An 11,481-nucleotide genomic window follows, 5' to 3' on the forward strand; every position below is an offset into this window, starting at 1 on the left:
AAAAAGGATTTAACAAAATTCAACATCCATTTATAACTTGGGCTGCTGTGTGCTAAGTCACTTCAGTCGTGTCTGACTCTTTGCGATCCTATGGACTGTAGCCCATCAGGGCCCTCTGTCCATGAGATTCTCCATGCAGGAATACTGGAGTGGGTTGCCCTGCCCTTCTCCAGGGGATCCCTCCGATCCAGCGATTGAACCCACATCTGTTATGTATCCTACATTGGCAGGTGGGTTCTTTACCACTAGCACCACCTGGGAAGCCCATTTATGATCAGTTCAGTTTAGTCCCTCAGTCGTGTCCAACTCTGCGACCCCATGGACTGCAGCATGCCAGGCCTCCCTGTCCATCACCAGCTCCTGGAGTTTACTCAAACTCATGTCCATTGAGTCTGTGATGCCATGCAACCATCTCATCCTCTGTCGTCCCCTTCTCCCACCATTTATGATAAATCTCAACAAAATGAATATAGAGGGAATGTACCTCATCATTATAAAGGCCATATATGACAAGCCCACAGTTAACCTCATACGCAATGGTAAAAGCAGAAAGCTTTTCTTCTAAGATCTGGAACAAGACAAGGATGCCCACTCTAATCATTTTCATTCAATATAGTATTGGAAGCCCTAGCCAGAACAATTAAGCAAGAAAAGAAGTAAGAGCCATCCAAATCAGAAAGTAAAGTAAATTGGCACCATTGGCATATGAAATTAAAGACCCAAATGAATGGAAAGATAGCCTGTGTTCATGGACTGGAATAAATAATATTGTTAAAATGTCCATACTACCAAAGTAATCTACAGATTCATTGTAATCCCTACCAAAATTCCAATAGCACGACTGAGCGACTTAACTGATGTATACCTGAAACTCATATAATGTCCTGTGTCATTATACCAATAATAAAAAAGCACTAGACTGTTTGAACAGATCTATGTATTAATACATGAAGAGACTGGATTAGTGATCAAAAGACTGCCCATAAAAGAAAAGTCATATGGCCCAAATGGTTTCAAAACTGAATTCTCCAATTTTTCACAAATTCTTCCCAAAAACAGAAGAAGAGGGATCACTTCCCAACTCAGTCTATGAGGCCAGTATTTATAAAGGCCAAATCCAGACAAAGATAACACCAGAAAACTATAAAACAGTATCTTGCGCATATGGTCATAAAAATCTCAACAGAATACTAAGAAATGACTCTAGCAATAAATAAAAAGAACTCGACACCATGACTAAAGGGGCTTTACCCCAGGAATGCACGGTTGTTTAACATGTGGAAAATCAGTGTGATACACCACATTGAAAGGACAAAATACAAAACCTACATGATCATCTTCACAGATGCAGAAAAAAAGCATTTGGGAAAAATCAACCCACTTTGATAGAAACCCTCAACACTCTGGGGAAAGGAAACTTCCTCCTGATAAAGGACATCTACAGAAAAATATAGCTTGATATTTCACTTAATGAAGAAAGAATATTTTCCATCTAAGATCAAAAAGAAGACCCGGATATCTGTTTTTGCTACTTCAACATGTACTTGAGGTTCTAGCCAGGGGCAATTAGGCGAGAAAATAAAAGGCATCCAGATTGGTAAGGAGAAAGCAAAACTATCTGCAGATGACACAATATTACATATAGAAAACACTAAGGAGTCCACTATAAAACTGAACTAATAAATGGGTTCAGCAAAGTTTCAGGATACAAAACCAATAAACAAAATCAACTGTTATTTCTATACATTTGCAATGAACAGTACAAAAGGAAACAATTTCGTTTACCACAGTATGTGAAATTAGGAGCAAATTTAACAAAAGAAAAGCAAAGTGTATAACCGGAAAACTATAAAAAGACCATAGAAAGAAAGATCTAAATAAATGGGAAACCTCTCATACTTAGAATTAAAAAGCAATATTGTAAATTCTGCAATACTCTTCAAACTGATCTACAGAGTCAATGCAATCCCCATCTGAATCCCCAATCTGACTTCCTTATAGAAACTGAAAAGCTGCTTGTGAAATGTATATGGAGTTGCAGGGGACCCTAACTGGCTAACCACAACCCAACGTGCACGCTTAGTTGTGTCTGACTCTGTGACCCTTTGAACTGGAACCCGCCAGGCTCCTCGGTCCATTGGATTTTCCAGGCAAGAATACTGGAGTGGGTTCCTGTTTCCTCCACCAGGGGATCTTTCTGCACCAGGGATCAAACCTCTGTCTCCTGCATTGCAGGCCGATTCTTTACCCTTTGAGCCATTAGGGAAGCTCCAAATGGCTAAAGCAATCTTCAAAAAGAAAAAATAAAGTAGGAGGACACATACTTTGAGATTTCAAAATTTACTAGAAAGCAACAATGATCAAGAGAGTGTGGTACTAATATATGGACTGCTGCTGCTAAGTCACTTCAGTCATGTCCAACTCTGCGACCCCACAGACGGCAGCCCACCAGGCTCCTCTGTCCCTGGGATTCTCCAGGCAAGAACACTGGAGTGGGTTGCCATTTCCTTCTCCAATATATGGAAATACAGATCAATGAAAGAGATCCAAGAGTTCAGGAGTAAAACCACGTCTCTATGGGCAACTGAGTTTCAGCAAGGATACTGTCATTAGCTGAGCCATGGTCCCCAGACCTGGAAAATAAAGGCTTCAGCCTGAGTATCTCAGATTGCGGCTGTCTGGCTCTTTCAAAAGATAACTAAATTAAAATGAGGTTTTAGGGTGAGTCCTAACCCAACATATTGTTTTTGCCTTTTCATACTGTTCATGGGGTTCTCAAGGCAAGAATGCTGAAGTGGTTTGCCATTCCCTTCTCCAGTGGACCACATTCTGTCAGACCTCTTCACCCAGACCCATCTGTCTTGGGTGGCCCTACACGGCATGGCTCATAGTTCCATTGAGTTAGACAAGCCTGTGACCCATGTAATCAGTTTGGTTAGTTTTCTGCGATTATGGTTTTCATTCTGTCTGCCCTCTGATGGATGAGGATAAGAGGCTTGCAGAAGCTTCCTGGTGGGAGGAATTGGCTGTGGGTAAAACTGGGTCTTGCTCTGGTGGACAAGGCCATGCTCAGTAAATGTTTAATCCAATTTTCTGCTGATGACTGGGGCTGTGTTCTCTCCTTATACTTTGGCCTGAGGCCAAACTATGGTAGGGGTAATGATCCAGCTCCTACTCCCAGGACGGTTGCAGTCAGTGTCCCTGACCCCACGGCAGGCCACTGCTGACCCACGCCTCCGCTGGAGACTCCCAGACACTCATAGGCAAGTCTGGCTCAGTCTCTTGTGGGGTCACTGTTCCTTTCTCCTGGGTCCTGATACGCACAAGTTTTTGTTGTGCCCTCCAAGAGTCTGTTTCCTTTGGGGTTCTCAGTCCCTTTGCCAGATCCCCAGGTTAGGTAATCTGTTGTGGGCCCCAGAACTTTTGCAACAGTGCGAGAACTTCCTTGGTATAATTTTTCTGCAGTTTGTGGGTCTATGCTGGCGGCTCTATGGTGGGGCTAACGGAGACCTCCTCCAAGAGAACTTAGGCCACATGGCCAGCCTCCCAGGCCTGCTGCAGCCAGAGCCCCTGTCCCCGCAGCAGGTCACTGCCCACCTGTGCCTCTGCAGGAGACACGCAAAGGCAGGGTCACTGCTCCTTTCCCTCGGTCCTGGGTGCACGCAAGGTTTTGTTTGCGCCCTCCAAGTATCTCTGGCGGGTCTGAGATTTGATTTCAAATGCAATTGTGCCCCTCCTACCATCTTGTTGGGGCTTTGCCTCAGCCTGTGGACATGGGGTGTCTTTTTTTGGTGGGAATCCAACATTCTCCTGTTGATGGTTGTTCAGTAGCTAGTTGCTATTTCAATGTTCTTGCAGGAGAAGATATTAAGAATAATGAGGTGGCAAGAACACAGAGAAGAACTATACAAACAAGATCTTCATGACCCAGAAAACCACGATGGTGTGATCACCCACCTAGAGCCAGACATCTTAGACAGAGAAGTCAAGTGGGCCTTAGGAAGCATCACTATGAACAAAGCTACTGGAAGTGATGGAATTCCAGCCGAGCTATTTCAAATCCTAAAAGATGATGCTGTAAAAGTGCCACACTCAATATCCCAGCAAATTTGGAAAAGTCAGCAGTGGCCACAGGACTGGAAAAGGTCAGTTTTCATTCCAATCCCAAAGAAGGGCAACGCCAAAGAAAGTTCAGGCTCCCAAATAATTGCACTCATTTCACATGCTAGCAAAGTAATGCTCAAAATTCTCTAAGCTAGGCTTCAACAGTACATGAACTGAGAACTTCCAGATGTACAAGCTGGATTTTGAAAAGGCAGAGGATCCAGATACTAAATCACCAACATCTGTTGGATCATATAAAAAGCAAGATAATTCCAGAAAAACATCTACTTCTTGACTATACTAAAGCCTTTGACTGTGTGGATCACAATAAACAGTGGAAAATTCTGAAAGAGATGGGAATACCAGACCACCTTACCTGCCTCCTGAGAAATCTGTATGCAGTATCCAGGTCAAAAAGCAAAAGTTGGAACCAGACATGGAACAATGGACTGGTTCCAAATTGGGAAAGGAGTACATCAAGGCTGTATATTGTCACCCTGCTTACTTAACTTTTATACAGAATACATCATGTGAAATGCAAGGCTGGATGAAGCACAAGCTGTGAGAAATATCAGTAATCTCAGATATGCAGATGATACCACTCTTATGGCAGAAAGCAAAGAGGAACTAAGGAACCTTTTAATGAAGGTGAAAGAGGAGAGTGAAAAAGCTGGCTTAAAACTCAACATTAAAAAAAACGAAGATCATGGCCTCCGGTCCCATCACTTCATGGCAAATAGATGGGGAAACAGTGAAAACAGCGACGACTATTTTCTTGGGCTCCAAAATCACTGCAGATGGTGACAGTAGCATGAAATTAAAAGACGCTTACTCCTTAGAAGTAAAGCTATGAGAAACCTAGACAATGTATTAAAAGGCAGAGATATTAGTTTGCCGACAAAGGTCTCTCTAGTCAAAGTTACAGTTTTTCCAGTAGTCACGTATGGATATGAGAGTTGGGCCATAAAGAAGGCTGAGCACTGAAGTATTGATGCTTTCAAATTGTGGTGTTGGAGAAGACTCTTGAGAGTCCCCTGGACTGCAAGGAGAGCAAACCAGTCCACTCTAAAGGAGATCAACCCTGAATATTCATTGGAAGGACTGATGCTGAAGCTGAAGCTCCAATACTTTGGCCACCTGGCACAAAGAGCTGACTCACTAGAAAAGACACTGATGCTGGGAAAGACTGAAAGCAGGAGGAGAAGGGGACGACAGAGGATGAGATGTTTGGATGGCATCACTGACTCAACAAACATGAGTTTGATCAAGCTTAGGGAGATAGTGAAGGACAGGGAAACCTGGCGTGCCTCTGTCCACAAGGTTGCAAAGAATCGGACAGAACGGAGTGACTGAACAACTAACCCAACATATTTGGTGTCTGGGAGCCTGGTGAGCTGCCGTCTATGGGGTCACACAGAGTCGGACACAACTGAAGCGACTTAGCAGCAGCAAGAAGACACTACTAGGACACAGATATACACAGAGGGAAGAGAACTATCTTGAAGCCAAGAAGAGGGGCCTCAATAGAAACCAAGCCTACTGACACTATGATCTTGGACATAAGCCACTAGGACTGTGAGAAAATAAATTTCTGGTGTTTTAAGCCGCTTAATTTATGGTACTTCATCATGGCAGAGCTAGCAAACTAATAAAGGTTTTGGTAGCAAGAGTCATTCTAGAGAACAGAATCTTAAGGATAAATTTTCTAATCTAATCCTTCTAAGATTTCTGGAATTGGTTCTCTTATCTGATTAAAGGCATTAATGACTCAATTTCCAGAAGTAAAGAATGCACAAATAGTCCATGGTATGAGGTGGCATGGAGATATTCAAAATGTCACCAATGGACACTTCTAATCACATACTTGTAAGAGGCAAGGTTCTGGGCAATCATGTATATGATACCTTGGAACATTTTCTGTCAAACGAAGAAATATGAAGATTGGCTGCTTGTTCCTAATTTCGCTGAACAAAGTAGGCAAAGACAAAGATAAGCTCAGGAATTCAAATTTCCAGTTCAAATTCCACATAAGTGACTCAAATGCTTTTATGTCTGCCTGAAAGAGATCATTTTCTCCTATATCTGTAAAACCAACATTGCAGAAAATAAAACCCAGACCCTCGTACTGTGAGAGGCTGAATTACAATGCAGATTAAATTCTGAACCTCACAGAGCGTATACCATTAAAGCTTGAGCATTGCTTGGTGTTGAAGGTTAGATCAGGTAACATAAAGTGGAAGTTGCTTCAGTCGTGGCCAACACTTTGCAACGCTATGGACTGTAGCCAGCCAGACTCCTCTGTCCATGGAATTCTCCAGGCAAGATAGTGGAGTGGGTGGCCATGCCCTCCTCCAGGGGATCTTCCCAACCCAAGGATTGAACCTACGACTCCTGCATTGCAAGCAGATTCTTTACCATCTGAGCCACCAGGGAAGGAGACTAGATGGTCTCCCCTCAAAATTCACATGGTAAAGCCTCACCCCCAGTGTGACTGCATTCGGAACTAGGGAAGTAATTATACTTAAATGAAGTCATAGGGGAGGTCCCTGACCTGATTGGGCTGATGTCTTTATAAGAGGAAACGATGGAGCTCTCTCTGCGCATGTGGAGAGGAAAGGCCATGTGAGGCCACAGTGACACGTGGCCACCCGTGCACCGGGAAGACGTCAGCACACACCAGAAATCAAATTTGCCTTGGTGTCTTGATCTTGGACTTCTAGACTCCAGAACTGTGGGAAAATACATTTCTGCAGTTTAAGCCACCCAGTCTGTGTTATTTTGTTATGGCAGCATGAGCAGGCGAACACAACTGGGAAGGAATGTGATTCTGAAAGCTGTGATCAAAGATATTCTCACATATTGAGGGATGAGGAAATCATTCTGGCTCACTCATGAGTTAACTTTAATTTTACGCTGACAAAAACAGCCTGTTTGTGGCCTGTCAAACACATCCTGGACATCTGCTTCAATTATTAAACACAAGGGGGCACTGAGCAGAAGAATGTCTATGTTAAAAATAAAGATTAAATGCCTCCATTCTTGAGAAACCCATGCTGCTCCTCCTTCCAGGATAAGACTCCCTTTCCCAGGTGCCAAGGCCACACTGATTCACTGGGTGTGTGCCTTTGCTTATTCGGCTGTGCTGGGTCTTAGCTGCGGCATGTGGGATCTAGTTCCCTGACCAGGGATTGAACCTGGGCCCCCTGCATTGACAGGACAGAGTCTTAGCCACCGGACCACCAGGGAAGTCCCCTGATGTGTTTTTCTTTGAAACCCTGAAGGAATGTTTCCTTGACGTGTTTGATGTTCTTTGTTCTGACAAGACATAAAACGGCTGAAACAGTGCTTCTCTGGAGCATTCCTCAGTTATCTGAGAGGCTGTCTTCCAGGCTATAGTCCTCGTGTGCGTGCGTGTATGCTAAATCGCTTTAGTCGTGTCTGACACTTTGTGACCCCATGGACTGTAGCCCACCAGGCTCCTCTGTCCGTGGGATTCTCTAGGCAAGAATACTGGAGTGGGTTGCTATGCCCTCCTCCAGGAGATCTTCCTGACTCAGGGATTGAACCTAAGTTTCTTTCGTCTCCTGCACTAACAGGCAGGTTCTTTACCACTAGCGCCATTTGGGAAGCCCATTGTCCTCAGTTTGGCTCAAATAAAACTATTTCCTTCTGTTCCTATTATAGACTGCTTTTTATTTTCACTGAGCACTGGAGTGGGGAGATATGCAGAGATCCAAATGAGGCTGGGAGCAGAGAACCCCTTGGTTCTGATGAGTCTTCTCTGCCAGACTATCTAAGATTAACCCTAAGAGAAATCTGTAATGGCCTCCCTCGGGTAACTGCCTTGCAAGACGCTGCAGCCTCACCTCAGTGCCCCGCCACCTTCCCTTTGCTTCTAGGGCTATAACTGGGCTCAAGGCCCTTCAGGCTCCTAAAGGGGAGGCAAAAGTGTGGCCCGTGACGAGGTGCACTCTTCCAAGAAGGGCCACATACATTTTCCAAATACAGAATCTGGGAATGTGTATAGGAATGGATATTAGAGTATGGGATAATGGGTGGAACAAGTTGAATCAAGCTGAATTTATCTATAGGGGCCCGCTAGGCAGAGGTTCTGAATTGAATGTTGTACTGCAGGGGGATTAAAAAGGGTTCTAACGGTTTGGCTGGCTGAAACCCCAACCAAAAAGCAGCTACAGTAAGGGAAGTTGAAATGCCAGATCTGCCTTGAGATAGAGGAAAGGATCCAAAGGAGTAGGGAGACTGGAATGCCAGGGACATTTGCCATTTAAAATCTGCTCACTTGGGACTTCCCTGGTGGTCCAGTGGTTAAGAATCCGCCTTCCATAGGACACGGAAGCAACCTAGATGTCCACTGACGGGTGAATGGGTAAAGAAGCCATGGTACATATATACAATGGAATATCACTCAGCCATTCAAAGGAACACACTTGAGTCAGTGCTAATGAGGCTGGTGAGCCTAGAGCTTATTATCCAGAGCGAAGTAAAGCCAGGAAGAGAAATATAAACATTGTCTATTAATGCATATACATGGAATCTAGCAAGATGGCACTGATGAGACTATCCTCAAGGCAGCAGTGGAGACACGGGCATAGAAAGCAGACATGGGCATGTGGGTGAGGGGCAGGGAAGGAGAGAGGGCGACGAATGGACAATGGAAACATATACACGACCACATGTAAAATCGACAGCCGGGGGGAATCTGCTGTATGACTCAGGGAACTCAGACCGGGGCTCTGTGACAACCTAGACGGGTGGGATGGGGTGGGAGTGGGGTTCAACAGGGACAGGACATATATGGCTGATCCATGTTGCTGTATGGCAGAAAGCAACACAGTACTGGAAAGCAATTATCCTTCAACTAAAAATGAATAAATTAAAAAAAAAAGAATCTGCCTTCCAATGCAGGGGATACGGGTTCAAACCCTGGTTGGGGAACCAAGATCCCAAATGTCACAGAGATACTGAGTCCACGCATCACAGCTAAGACCTAACACAGCCAAATAAATAAATATTAGAATTTTTAAAAAAGATCTGCTCACTCACCCTGGGTGGATATGATACTACACCCAAGGACTTCACTCTTTTCTGTAGGTCAGAAATTTTGGTGGGAGCTGCCGCCACTAAAATGGGCAATCTAAGTGGAATAGGAGTCACTGGATCCCGGAGTGGCGGCGGCCAAGGGGAATAACCACAGTGGACAGAACCTGGAGCAGTGAACCAAGCCGTCCCTTCTGTAACCAGGGATGTGTGGCTGGATGGCCAGGCACTTGGGAGGAACATGACTGGAGCACTGGCAGCAAGGAAGTCTGCAGAGAGGGACCTGAGCAAACCTCTATGAATGAGCAAAAGCCACAGGGATATTTGTCTCCCCCGGGAACGTTCACCAATGACTGACTTCAGCAGAGGGAGATGTAATCAAGGGAATAGGAGGACCTATTCTGTGGATAGGGCTTCCCTGATCGCTCAGTAAATAAAGAATCCTCCTGTAATGCAGGAGACCCCGCCGGTTCGATTCCTGGGTTGGGAAGATCCTCTGGAGAAGGGATAGGCTACCCACTCCAGTATTCTTGGGCTTCCCTGGTGGCTCAGCTGATACAGAATCTGTCTGCAGTGCAGGAGACCTGGGTTCAGTCCCTGGGTTGGGAGGATCACCTGGAGAAAGGAAAGGCTACCCATTCAAGTATTCTGGCCTGGAGAATTCCATGGACTGTATAGTCCATGGGGTCGCAAAGAGCCAGACGTGACTGAGCGACTTTCACATTCTGTGGACGCCGGTCAGCTTCCTTCCCCCGTCAACACTGTCATCACCAAGTGGGCTCACGAGCAAAGTGGTCACCGTGGCAGGGCAGGGGTTACGTACAGGCTCAGCAACATGGACGTCTACTCACCAGCTCAACTTGGCTACAGCCACTTCTGAGTGTCCAATTTGTCAGAGTGTCTCCAATCAGGGACCAACAGTGAGTCCCTGATGAACAGAGGCACCATTCCCTGGAATGATGAGCCAGCTACCTACCTCGCAGTCAATTACTCTGGACAGCTTCCACCATGGAAGGGGCAATGTCTTGTTCTTGCTGGAATGGACGCTTACTCTGGATACAGACTTGTGTTCCCTGCACACAATGTTTCTGCCGAAACTGCCATCTGTGGTTACAGAATGCCTCGTCCATGGCCATGGGAGTCCACTCACACTGCTTCTGATCAAGGCGCTCACTTCTCAGCAAGTGAAGTAAACGCACAGGTGTGTTGCTGTTTTCAGTCGCTCAGTCGTGTCCGACTATCTGCCACTCCATTCACGGCGGCACACCAGGCTTCTCTGTCCTCCACTGTCTCCAGGGGTTTGCTCAAGTTCATGTCCTTGGAGTTGGTGATTGCTATCAAACTATCTCATCCTCTGCTGCCCTTTTCTCCTTTTGCCTTTAATCTCCCAGCATCAGGGTGTTTCCCAGTGAGTCTTTTGGTCTTCTCCAAATGCATGGGTTTGTAATCACAGAGTTCAGTGCTCTGACCAGGTTCCCCACCATCCTGAAGCAGTTGGCTAGATAGATGCTGGAATGGCCTTTGGAAGACTCAGTTACAGCATCAGCTAGGTAGCAGTACCAAGTAGGGGTGGGGCAAAGGTCTCTAGACAGCTACACATGTTCTGAATCTGAATGCTTGCTGTTTCTCCAACAGCCAGGATTCAAGGCTCCAGCAATCAAGGGCTGGAGATGGGGGTGGCACCACTATTACTCCTAGTGACTCACCAGTAAAATTTTGCTTCCTAAAGCTTCCTAAAACCTTATGCTCTGCTAGGTCTTAGTTTCAAAGGAAGGAGGAGTCCATTAAACTGTTCAGCCTGCCACTTGGCCACTTTGGGCTCTTCATGCCTCTGGATCAACAGGTAAAGAATGAAGTTTTGTGCTGACTGGGGTGGTTGAACCTGACTATCTGGGAGAAATTGGATTATATGTCCACAGTGGAAGTAAGGAAGAGGGTATCTGGAATAAAGAAGAACCCTTAAGGCACCTCTTAGTTGTATTACTGTGCCCTGTGATTAAAGTTGATGGAAAACTACTAGCACACAATTGAGGCAGGACTGCCAAAGGCCTGGATCCTTCAGGAATGAAGGTTTGAGTCGCTTCACTGAACTAATGAAGGCCAAGAGCCCCTGCCAAATGAGGCACTTGCTGACAGCAAAAGGCAACGGTACTGGAAGAAGCTAGTTATAAACACCAGCTAGGCCCATGTGATCAGTTACAAAAACGAGGACTGTGATGGCCATGAGTATTTACTCCTTCCTTATTTTGTTAAGTGTGTATCCGTGTGTGTGTATGTTTGTGTGTACACACACATACATATATAATATACATGTATATA

General features: G+C 45.3%; 1 non-coding gene across 1 annotated transcript; it reads right to left on the reverse strand.

The window, feature by feature from the left end:
- Positions 1-7,277: 7,277 nt before the first annotated feature.
- On the reverse strand, positions 7,278-7,350 carry TRNAD-GUC. The gene has a single exon. It is a non-coding gene; the product is annotated as a tRNA-Asp (tRNA).
- Positions 7,351-11,481: the final 4,131 nt, after the last annotated feature.

The sequence above is a fragment of the Oryx dammah genome, unplaced genomic scaffold (assembly GCF_014754425.2).
Source record: "Oryx dammah isolate SB20612 unplaced genomic scaffold, SCBI_Odam_1.1 HiC_scaffold_16, whole genome shotgun sequence".
NCBI classification, from domain to species: domain Eukaryota; kingdom Metazoa; phylum Chordata; class Mammalia; order Artiodactyla; family Bovidae; genus Oryx; species Oryx dammah.